This window comes from Amaranthus tricolor, chromosome 11 (genome assembly GCF_026212465.1).
Source record: "Amaranthus tricolor cultivar Red isolate AtriRed21 chromosome 11, ASM2621246v1, whole genome shotgun sequence".
Taxonomy (NCBI): Eukaryota; Viridiplantae; Streptophyta; class Magnoliopsida; order Caryophyllales; family Amaranthaceae; genus Amaranthus; species Amaranthus tricolor.
Genome location: NC_080057.1, coordinates 14,269,893 through 14,281,448, shown reverse-complemented (window position 1 = coordinate 14,281,448; position 11,556 = coordinate 14,269,893). Strand labels below are relative to the sequence as shown.

Sequence of the window (11,556 nt, the reverse complement as noted above, 5' to 3'; positions counted from 1 at the left end):
CTCATGATCGCATATCCTAGAGTCTTTGTCCTTAAATCGCACTTTCCTTCCTCCTAAGATTGTATGCCCACTAGGTGAACTAACCCTAAGGATTAGCCACGGTCGCAGGTTGGCTCTAATACCAATTGTAACAACCCGACTTATCGGTTCACCAAATAAGACAGGTCATCACGGGGTTTACTAGCCCAAAGAACTTATATCACAAATAATTACTCGTAAAAAGGATCACAAGACCTAAACTTAATTGTAATAACTAATCTCAAAACAAAACATCTAAACCAAAGTCCAAAATAGTCAACTTAATCAAATCTACTACACACTTACTAAAGCCCAATACGGACACTACAACTTCAATACATACACAAATCCAACATATCTTCCAGTACGTCCTTCAATAGTAATACCGCAATTGCACGGCGTAGCGTAGTACGTCGGCAAGTACGGGTCGAATTCACAAGGAGTGGGGGTTAACTTAATAGTTTCTCGATCGATTAGTGTGTTCAAAAACGTATAATATGATGTTTGGAGATAGAAATAATTAAAACAAGCAATTAAAAGTACTTAAAGCATAAAAGTAAATAAGGATACAATGAACTAAAAGCAAGGATAAAATGATCAATAAGCTAAGAGGCATAGGCTTGGCTCTCTCACCAAAGTAGTGTTTACTAAACGTTAACTTAAGGTCATGGATATTTTATCATAGGGAAGAACGTATCATAAGTACTAATGTTCTCTCCCGAGAAACAAAAGCTTCCTAAACATACTTAACTACCTCAAATGATGCTTTAAAAAGATCGCACATGCTGCTGCCGTCCATTTCGCTCGACTCAAGCGAATCTTGCTCGACCCGTCGAGCCACCATCAGGTCCAACATCAAAAACTTTAAAAATTGGACATAATGTAAAATTCAGCTCTGCTCGATCCGAGCCATTGTGCTCAACCAATCGAGCGGATGTACGGTGCTCTTGAATTAAATCCTGCTGTTGATTAGAAGCTTTTGAAAATGTGAATGCATTTTGCTCGACCCGAGCCAACTTGCTCGACCGGTCAAGCGAGCGTCAGATGTGTAATTCTCAGCTTCTGACTCGGGCAATGCTGCTCCAACCACCTTGGCTTGAGTCTATTCTGGTCGAGTGGATCTATTTTGGCTTCTTTGGGGCTTGTTCTTGTGGCTTAGCTCATGATGTTTCACTTCTTTGAGCCCTTGGTGTTTAGGTGAGCAATGTATGCAACCAAAAGGGCTAGTTTGTGCTTGGTGTAGATGATTAGATCCTGAAATGAAATAAAATACCAATGCAACAAAACAAGCGTAAAATCCAATAAACCAATGCGATAACATGTAGTTTCCTCACACTAAACAAGCCACTTATAGGGGTAAAAATAAAGATAAAATGTAGCTATGAGCATACTCTAATCAAATCTTCAACCCCATTGTTCCCTACTGGTACCGATCTGTAAGTAGTCTAAAAGATAGAAACAATAAGGAGTCAGATTTGATTGAATGAGCAGAAGCAATCCAAAACAAACAAGCATGATTAATCAAAATAGAAGATTTAAAAGAAACATCAGTACCTAGATCTTTGTGCGCACTAGGAGTCTAGTTGAGAGGAACATTCATAGCTTTAAGGTTATGTCACTCTCGGGTGAGGCTAATCAATATGTGAATGATAATTCACCTCAAAATAGGGAAGTAGATAGACAACGCTACTTTAGTCCATCAATGACCAGCTCGTGAGCCCGATCCATTGACCATATAACAATATCAACATAATCATCAACCAAAAATCTTCTTCGATAATTATAAATTTCAAAACAACTTTGATAAAAATATTTCAAACAATAGTTTGGCCATACCCTCTTTATGGGACTGCTACTACTCACCTAGAACTTTGCTTTAACGAGTCGAGTCCAACCACAACTTTCAACTAGAAGAGATCCTTAGCGAAAACGTCTCCTAGAGCATAAAAAAATCACAACATCACACTAGAGTGTTCGACACAACTAATCTAACATATAACTTATTACATCTCCTCCTAAGACCATAGCTTAACTCAGATTCTATCCTAACATTACAAAATCATTACAAATTTATTCATATTTTAATCTAATTCTCCAATATGTGTTCAAGATTTTATTACCATGCTTTTGTTCAATTTCTCTTAAAGATTAATAACTTCCATTACTTCCTTAGTTTCCTTTGTATTTCCAACTACTACAAAAATATAGACAATTTAATTCATCATTTTTAATATTTCCAAGAATCACATAATTAAATCAAGAACCTCATATCCAATTTTATATATATATATATATATATATATATATATATATATATATATATATATATATATATATATATATATATATATATATATATATATATATATATATATATATATATATATATATATATATATATATATATATATATATATATATATATATATATATATATATATGTTGGCCTCTTAAGGTTTTGATGATGACTTTACTTTTAAATAAACAAACATATTTTAGAGATTGTTTTGTAGGTATATATCCGATTTAATGTGAATCGTTGATGAAGCCTATGACTTGATTCGTAGAAGATGTACATGTCTCAAATATCCAAGAAGTTGGGAAATTGCTCTGGAAAACAGACTGTTGTTCCTAGAGTTAAAGTTCTGACGAATGTTGTAGATGGAGACAGTGCACTGTTCCTACGTAGCAGGTCTGAAGAATAGCATCGACTGAAAAATTGCGAATTAATTATTTTCTGTTTTTAAGTTGATGTAATGGTTTAGAATTAATTTAATTGCTTAAATTAATTAGTAAGTTAATTGGCAAATCTATTTTTAGGTTTTCTAAAAATAGCCCAAGACTTTTTCTTAATTAGATTTAGATCTCCTATTTTTTAGGATCTTATGTTTTAAACTCCTATGCTATTTTTAGCATAAGGAAACTGATTTTTCTTTGAGCAAATAACAGCCGGACACGCATAATTCCACCACCTTTTGTTTTGAGAACGTGGGGGTAGTATAGGTATGTGTGACAATTTCACCAAGAAGCCAAGGCTTCTTCATCAAGGTTTCCTCAATATAACATCCATGTAGAGTAAAGAAAATTTTGCAATTTATATATGATGACAATTTACTAACCAATATGAGATTATACTTGAATTTTGGTAAAAACTAGATATTATGTAAGGTTATTCCATTATGCAATATGACTGTGCCTTTATATCTTATTTTCAATCTTGTGCCATCAGGTATTGTTACTTCATATTTCCTTTCTCAATAAAACTATAGTTAGTAAATTGGTGAATGTCATGACACATATGGTCTGAAGTTCCACTATCTATAATCCTAAGTTTATACTATGTGCTAATAAACATAAAGTACTTGTTAGTTGACTAGAATAAGCATCAGTTATACTAGCTTTAGGCTCATCTTTGCTCATTATGTCTAGGAACTGTTGGTACTGATCATGAGTAAATTTAGCACTAACATATCCTTTTGTTTCTTCTTGTGCGCTATCTGCATTTGCATGTGTACTAATTTTGTGATTTTTCCTTTTTCAAGTACTAGACGTATGGTTTACAAGGTAAGTAATGATCTTCTAGTATTTCTCTTTTATGTGACCTTTAATCTTGCAATGATCACACCAAAGATTTAGTTTCTTGTTTTTGTGACATTCTGAGTACTGGTTTTGTTGTTCCCTCTTTCATAATATTTCCTTTTGTCTTCCCTACATGCCATAGTCTCATTTAGACTACCTCCACTAGTGCTGAATTGCAAGTGATCTTTCCTCTTGTAATATAATTCTATAGGCTTGTGTTGTTGTGGGTAAGTCTGGCATCCTAAGCATGTTACTCTTGACTTGCTTATACCTCTTGTCAAGCTTCATGAGAAAACTAATAACTTTGTTATTCTGTTGCATCTTAAACATTTTCTTGGCCACATCACGATTAGTTACCTAGCAGTAGTGCAAGTACATTTAGGAATAGGGTTTAATCCATTAAACTCATCCTATAGGGTTTTGATTTTGGTAAAGAATTCTAATGTACTCATTTTTGGTGTCTGAACCAGTGCATTTAAGTCTTCTTTTACAGATAACATTTGTGCATTTGAAACTCTGACCTTATCTTTCTCCTAGTTCATCCCATATTTCTTTAGAAGTCTTTAATGATCAAATGCTGTTTCCAATTGAATATTTAAGAACCCCTATAATCCATCCTATAACAACTTTGTCTACTCTATCCCATGTTCTTGCTGCTAAGTTACTACTTGGTCTACTTAGGGTGCCATCGACAAACCCTAATTTGTTTCTTCTTGAAAGAGCAATAGTTATGACTCTTTTCCAATTTGAAAAGCCCCTTTCAGAAAACACAATGTTAACAATCTTTTGGCTACTGTCAAAGGGATGGAGAAAGTACACAGATGGAGAAAGTACAATGTTAACAATCTATGTGTTTTGTGAGTTACTGCTTTAATTAATCATCTCTTTTCTTTACAGAATAGAAAAAAAACAGGTGCATATAGCAAAACAAACTATTGATATTGCCTCTGTGTTACTCAGAAGAGATGAATAAAGGGAAAGGAAAATGGATCGATTCTTGGATGAGCATAAAAGCTCTGATACCATATTAAATTTCTGTGAAAAGAATGAGAATCGGAAGATCAAGAAGAAATTCATTTTATTCAGTACAGAAAGATTAATCTTTACAATAGGTAAGGAAAGTCTATATATAGACAGACCCCTTCAATACAAGACTTAGTTACACCTATAACTACCTCCTAACAACTTTGCTAACAACTTATACAATCTGATTAGACTAACAACCTTCCTATTGCACAACTAACTATAAGCACGTGTTCCTCATGACATCTGCAAACATGAGAACAAAATACTCTGATGTAATTGTTTTTGTGTGAATTGGAAGCTTGGACTTGGTTGTAGTTGTAGGTGTAAACAGGATAGCATAGCTCATCTGCACTGAGCTTCAGCTGCACCTATTTGATAGAACACCTCATCTGCTCTAAGCCTTGGTTGTATCTATCTTGTGCTATTGATTAAAATGTGATTGAAACTTAACACAAATTGTTTTCTTTCTTGTGCTATTTGTCGGCTGTCGCATATATGCATTGTAATTATCCGTCGTTAATTGATTATATCCCCTTTGGAGTTCTTCCTCTAATTGATTATGTGCCATTATTTTCCTTCTTTCAAAGGCTGCAAATGTAACAACTTGACTTATCGGTTGACCAAATAAGACAGGTCATTACGGGATTTACTAACCCAAAGAACTCATATCTCAAATAATTACTCGTAAAAAATATCACAAGACCTAAACTTAATTGTAATAACTAATCTCAAAACCAAACATCTAAATCAAAGTCCATAATTGTCAACATAATCAAATCTACAACACACTAAAGCCCAATACGGACACTATAACTCCAATACATACACTAATCCAACATATCTTCCACGCATACTCTAATCAGTTCTTCATTTATCGTTCCCGATTGGTACCGATCTGTAAGCAGTTTAAAAGATAGAAACAACAGGGAGTTAGATTTGACTGAATGATTAATCAAAATAGCAGAAGTAATCCAAAACAAATAAACATGATTAATCAAAATAGCAAATTTAAAAGCAACATTATTTCCTGGATCTTTATGCGCACTAGGAGTCTAGTTTAGAGGAACATCCATAGCTGTAAAGAAATGTCACTCTCAGGTGAGGCTAATCAATATTTAAATGATATTTCACCTTGAAATAGGGGAGTAGAGAGACAACGCTACTCGACTCCGTCAATGACTAGCTCGTGAGCCCGATACATTAACCATATAACAATATCAACATAATCAATCAACCACAAATTTGCTTCGATAATTATAAATTTCGAAAAAACTTTGACAAAAATATTTCAAAGAATAGTCTTGCCAAACCCTTTTTAAGAGACTGCTACTACTTACCTAGAACTTTGCTTTAACGAGTTGAGTCCAACCATAGCTTTAAACTAGAAGAGATCCTTAGCAAAAACGTCTCCTATGCATAACAAAATCACAACATAACCCTAGAGCGTTCGATACAGCTAATCTAACTTATAACTTATTACATCTCCTCCTAAGACCATAGCTTAACTCAAATTCTATCCTAACATTTCAAATCATTACAAATTATGCATATTTTTATGTAATTCCCCAATGTGTGTTCAAGATTTTATAACCATGCTCCTGTTCAATTTTTCTTAAAGATTAACAACTTTCATAACTTCCTTAGTTTCCTTTGTATTTCCAACTATTGCAAAAATATAGACATTTTAACTCATCATTATCAATACTTCCAAAAATCACATAATTAAATAAAGAACTCCAATTATTCAATACTTCATCACATTCAAATATTTCTTAACGAAGCCTATATTTAACAGTATTTTATCCACAATCCTTATTTTTCAATATGCAAATTTTATTAACCACAAAAATAAGTATTCTAATCTACAATCCTCAAGTGCACAAAAATCTAATACTTCATCTAAAAATATTAAATTATCTACAATTAATCTTTATAACTATTCTTCAAATCAAATACATAATCCCAACATTTCTTTAACCCAACACAATCATCTCAAGATCCACCAAATCAATACTTAACATCAAAAGGTCCATCGATTCTAATTGAAACAAGTATACAATTATTTGAAATCAATCAATTAATGTTATAACATGATGATTCTTTGATGAGAACCAGGTAAGACACAATAAGGTAATAAAATGTGATAGAGGATATATATATATATATATATATATATATATATATATATATATATATATATATATATATATATATATGCCAAAACAAGGATTAATTGAATGAGGAGAGAAAAGTGTTAATACCTCTATAGATTTTTAGTAACTAGAGACCAAAAACAATTGCTGATTTTTCGAATCAAGAGAAGGCAAGAAACCCGTTGTTGTCGAGCCAAACCAGGGGTTGTGTTGTTGTATTCATTTGAGTCATAAAACATATCATGTGCTGCTGTAAGGGTTCAAAACTTTCAGAAGAAAGAATGAAATTGGATAGAAAGAATTGGTGCTATTGCTATTATACATAAACGTAAAGAGGAAAAGAAGGAGACATGTTATACCTGTCTTGTTCCCTCAAAATCGAAGGCTTACGAAACTCAAATGTAGAAGATGAATGATTGTTTGTTGAAGAATTTCAACATTGATTAGCCATTTTCAGAGAAAAAATTGCGAGACAAAGAAGAAGACATGGGCTACTTTGTTTGAGTTCTTTCAAATGAGTAGATAATGCAAATGGGTTTTGGTTTATGTGACCAAAATAAAAGAATAAGGAAAAAGGAGGAAGGCTAAAAAATCAAAAAAAAAAAATACTAATTCATTAACCCAAAATGACTTTATAATATTTATATTTCACACTTATGTTTAAGTACTTAATGATGTTCCTAAACCCAAAATAGTTCTCAATGGAAAGTTTAGGATGTCTACAATATTATGTATAAAAATATGAGGCACTTATTGAGAGAACTTGGGAGAAATGATGATTTATTGATGGTATATAAGCTGCCAAAAACTGTTGAGGTGAAGGGGTAGAAAGATGGGGATGAATCTCTCATTTCTGGAAGAATATAAGGTCATGCAAGTACCTATAGAAAGCTTAAAGTGTTAGAAAACGTTTTCAAGTGGTAGCACTCAATTATATAGGGTATAGCTTAGGTAAATTAGGGTGTCTTTCATACCCTGCAAAACTGTCACTAAACCTGACCTTTGTAAAACTCTACACTCTTTTCTTTAATTATACCACAAGTTACCTCAATCTAATGGTTTGGTATCTTCAATAACATGCATGTGGATGATATGATAAAAGATGAGATCAAAATATACTCATTTACTATTTTAAAATAATTTTAGAAGTCACATAATAGTTTCAAGTGAAAATCTAAAATCCTTGTTTTTAGGAAATGATATATTTGCTTTAAAACTAATATAAAACCATAATCAAAACTTTTTTTTAAATACCAAAAAGACTATAATATCATTATAAAAGCGTTTTCATAATCTTTTTATTTAGATGAATATATTTTCTTTAGATTCAAATATAAGTACTTTTATTAAAGAACTAAAATAAGCTTTTGTCAACATAGTTTGTGAAGACATTTGCGAATAATATAAAGTTTTATAATAATAAATCAAATTAATATATTTATCAAATCAACCAAGTTTAGAAGGATAAAGTTAACTTTGATAAAATTAAGTACATTGAAATCTTTATTTTAAATATAACATTTAACAAAACAAGACTTAGTTTATTTAAACTTAAGAGTTTTAAAAATTAAACTCTCATTATGCTTGGCACTTAAGGATAAATAACTAGATAAGTTACTAGCACTAATCCATACTCAAGGCTATTTAAGCCAAGATTAAAAGAGGTTTAAAAATAGGGCTATTACAACTAGGTGTCATCAAAGGTTAACTACTCGGATCGGAGAACGTGTGAGTCATCTTTGATGTATTGTCTCAGTTGAAATAAGTGGAACACGACACGCACTTGATCAAAGGATGCTGGTAAAGCGAGACGATAGGCTACCTCTCCGATGCGCTCAAGGATCACGTAGGTTCATAACACTTAACATACCCTCCTACCAGACAATTATAATCATAATAAACCTTATATAAAGTAATGCCAAACCCAATATTTGATAATAATCGCACTACACAAAATTGCTACTTACCAAAGTCAACCAATATACACCGATTTTAATAAGAACATTATGGAACCCCAAAACTTATCCTTATCGAACAATATCCATCTTACTCCTCAAATCATTAAATTAACTTTAGATCATAGTCAATCTTTAACCGTGTATTCTTCCCTTTTTTTTTAGACACGAACCCTTAGAATTATTATATTCACTTATTGTTAAAAGATTCCTTTTTCCACAAGGTTCTGATACATATATTATACACAACTCTTTGCTTAATATCATCTCCAATACTACTAAACATCAAAATGTAACCACTAAAGTCATATATACGGTACTCACTATACTACTAAATGACTTCCTTAGTTTAACAACCTCAATTAAACATAGCCCAACATCATTAATATCGAATACCATCTTAATAATGTAAAAACCATAAAATATCAGCAATCACAATTGAACTCCAAATTCTTTAAAACAACTCCGATTAATTCCTATACATATATCCTAATGCTTGATTACCAAATTGTACATAATATAGAACTTCAAGTTTTCACATGGCACTCCATCTGTAAATTGTGTTTAGTCCATCCAACATGCAAAAGAGCTTCATACATTCTTAACGATAATCTCCAACATTTTATTTATAAAACTTAATTTCTCCAAACGAACTAGTCTAATTCCTCAATATAAGGCAAGATCCAATAATAAAAAAAATCCATTGTCCTATTAGAGTTTATTCACTATCTAGCACTAATTCTTTATTTTATACTCTTACCTAGGCTTTCCAAACAATACGCTTATTTACCTTGTCGTCACTAAACCTTCTACTACGATAGCACATCATCAAACTTCAACTCTCTTAAACCAAAAGCACTAGATACTTTGCAACTATATTGTCCTCGCATTCATGTATCAATATATAGTCCTCATCGTTGATCAACAAACAATAATTAATAGAGACACAATATTGATTAGAAGGGTGGCATGCATATTTTACAATCGAGGATCATAAATACATAAATACTCAAGCAACAACCAACAAGAAACAATAATAAGCTTAAAGAACTTGTCACATAACGCTTCAAACATAGCATCGATGAACAAAGTCTTCTTACCAACACGATTAATCATTAAAGCGTTCCTTGTTTTATCCCCTAATCCTCTCACCTCACTTCCTATATGTCCTAGAAAAAGCTACCAAACTTAAACACCTAGGTCCAAGCATCACCTATTGTTTAGTCTTCTCATGATCGCATATCCTAGAGTCTTTGTCCTTAAATCGCACTTTCCTTCCTCCTAAGATTGTATGCCCACTAGGTGAACTAACCCTAAGGATTAGCCACGGTCGCAGGTTGGCTCTAATACCAATTGTAACAACCCGACTTATCGGTTCACCAAATAAGACAGGTCATCACGGGGTTTACTAGCCCAAAGAACTTATATCACAAATAATTACTCGTAAAAAGGATCACAAGACCTAAACTTAATTGTAATAACTAATCTCAAAACAAAACATCTAAACCAAAGTCCAAAATAGTCAACTTAATCAAATCTACTACACACTTACTAAAGCCCAATACGGACACTACAACTTCAATACATACACAAATCCAACATATCTTCCAGTACGTCCTTCAATAGTAATACCGCAATTGCACGGCGTAGCGTAGTACGTCGGCAAGTACGGGTCGAATTCACAAGGAGTGGGGGTTAACTTAATAGTTTCTCGATCGATTAGTGTGTTCAAAAACGTATAATATGATGTTTGGAGATAGAAATAATTAAAACAAGCAATTAAAAGTACTTAAAGCATAAAAGTAAATAAGGATACAATGAACTAAAAGCAAGGATAAAATGATCAATAAGCTAAGAGGCATAGGCTTGGCTCTCTCACCAAAGTAGTGTTTACTAAACGTTAACTTAAGGTCATGGATATTTTATCATAGGGAAGAACGTATCATAAGTACTAATGTTCTCTCCCGAGAAACAAAAGCTTCCTAAACATACTTAACTACCTCAAATGATGCTTTAAAAAGATCGCACATGCTGCTGCCGTCCATTTCGCTCGACTCAAGCGAATCTTGCTCGACCCGTCGAGCCACCATCAGGTCCAACATCAAAAACTTTAAAAATTGGACATAATGTAAAATTCAGCTCTGCTCGATCCGAGCCATTGTGCTCAACCAATCGAGCGGATGTACGGTGCTCTTGAATTAAATCCTGCTGTTGATTAGAAGCTTTTGAAAATGTGAATGCATTTTGCTCGACCCGAGCCAACTTGCTCGACCGGTCAAGCGAGCGTCAGATGTGTAATTCTCAGCTTCTGACTCGGGCAATGCTGCTCCAACCACCTTGGCTTGAGTCTATTCTGGTCGAGTGGATCTATTTTGGCTTCTTTGGGGCTTGTTCTTGTGGCTTAGCTCATGATGTTTCACTTCTTTGAGCCCTTGGTGTTTAGGTGAGCAATGTATGCAACCAAAAGGGCTAGTTTGTGCTTGGTGTAGATGATTAGATCCTGAAATGAAATAAAATACCAATGCAACAAAACAAGCGTAAAATCCAATAAACCAATGCGATAACATGTAGTTTCCTCACACTAAACAAGCCACTTATAGGGGTAAAAATAAAGATAAAATGTAGCTATGAGCATACTCTAATCAAATCTTCAACCCCATTGTTCCCTACTGGTACCGATCTGTAAGTAGTCTAAAAGATAGAAACAATAAGGAGTCAGATTTGATTGAATGAGCAGAAGCAATCCAAAACAAACAAGCATGATTAATCAAAATAGAAGATTTAAAAGAAACATCAGTACCTAGATCTTTGTGCGCACTAGGAGT

At 33.1% G+C, this 11,556-nt stretch overlaps 1 long non-coding RNA gene across 1 annotated transcript; it reads right to left on the bottom strand.

The window, feature by feature from the left end:
* Positions 1 to 4,658: 4,658 nt before the first annotated feature.
* Positions 4,659 to 7,362, bottom strand: LOC130826801 (uncharacterized). Its single transcript, XR_009047118.1, has 3 exons — positions 7,136 to 7,362; positions 6,885 to 7,026; positions 4,659 to 5,518 (listed from the first exon to the last, which is right to left on the bottom strand). It is a non-coding gene; the product is annotated as an uncharacterized LOC130826801 (long non-coding RNA).
* Positions 7,363 to 11,556: the final 4,194 nt, after the last annotated feature.